Raw genomic sequence first — 974 nt, 5'->3', positions numbered from 1 at the left:
AAGGAAGTCCCATTGAATTCCGTGGAACCTACTCCCAGGTAAGTGTGCATAGGATTGCAGCTTAATTAAACTCCAACATAACTATTTATTTTCTAACATTAAACAATTTATAATAAGATAAAAACGGCTGTGTCTATTTGTTGCAGACTAACACTTAAGAAGAAAACTATACATTGCAGTACTATGTTAAGATGCAGTTAGATCAATCAACTTTCCAGGGCAGCTTTTCGCAGGTGTCTCTGTGGCGCAATCGGTTAGCGCGTTCGGCTGTTAACCGAAAGGTTGGTGGTTCGAGCCCACCCAGGGACGGTTCCTTTCGTTTTTCAGCATTAATAATAATCCTTCATTTTATCTGGTTCCAAAGGAAACGCGGCGGGGGTGGGGGGTGGATGGATGAGGGTTCTGTTGCGTGCATATCCGTGTATGTGGCTGCCTAGACTATAGGGCAAAGGAACTGCGCAGGAGATTAAAAAAAAGGCCGTGCAATAGCAGCAGGCCCATTTGCAGACTCTGTTTAAAGACCTGATCCTTACATATACGCACGTTCCCTCCTTATAACACCCATGTGCGAGGCAAAAAGGTTTATATAAGGAGCCCTGACTGGCCAGGAAGCGGAGCAAGCTATGATTGCACTGCTGGCTCCCTCCAGAGCAACCTTTGGCGCTGGAAGCTGAGATTTGTCTGCCTTTTCAAAGCAGCTCTCTTCCAGGAGGGGCCCCACAAGGGGGATTCCTGTTCCTTGGTCCTGCTTTTTGAACAACGCCTTGCCACCACTGCCATCCGCCACCCCGCCCCTTTCCTTCCTTGCATCTTCCTTTCTGCTCCGCAGCATCTGCGATCCGACCCTGGTCACTCGCCTGCTTTGCACCCGCAGTTGCAGACAGAAAGAGGGTATCTGTTCCGTCTGCTAGGACGGTTTCTGCTCCTTCTTTCATCCTTTGCAACAAACGGTCCCTCCGGATTGACGGGACGGG

At 49.1% G+C, this 974-nt stretch overlaps 1 non-coding gene across 1 annotated transcript; it reads left to right on the top strand.

Annotated features, from left to right (window-relative positions):
• Positions 1-235: 235 nt before the first annotated feature.
• TRNAN-GUU (transfer RNA asparagine (anticodon GUU)) lies at positions 236-309 on the top strand. Its single transcript has one exon. It is a non-coding gene; the product is annotated as a tRNA-Asn (tRNA).
• Positions 310-974: the final 665 nt, after the last annotated feature.

The sequence above is a fragment of the Elgaria multicarinata genome, chromosome 1 (assembly GCF_023053635.1).
Source record: "Elgaria multicarinata webbii isolate HBS135686 ecotype San Diego chromosome 1, rElgMul1.1.pri, whole genome shotgun sequence".
Lineage (NCBI taxonomy): Eukaryota > Metazoa > Chordata > Lepidosauria > Squamata > Anguidae > Elgaria > Elgaria multicarinata.
Note: the sequence above shows the minus strand (reverse complement) of the source record. Positions and strands in the feature narration are given on the sequence as shown.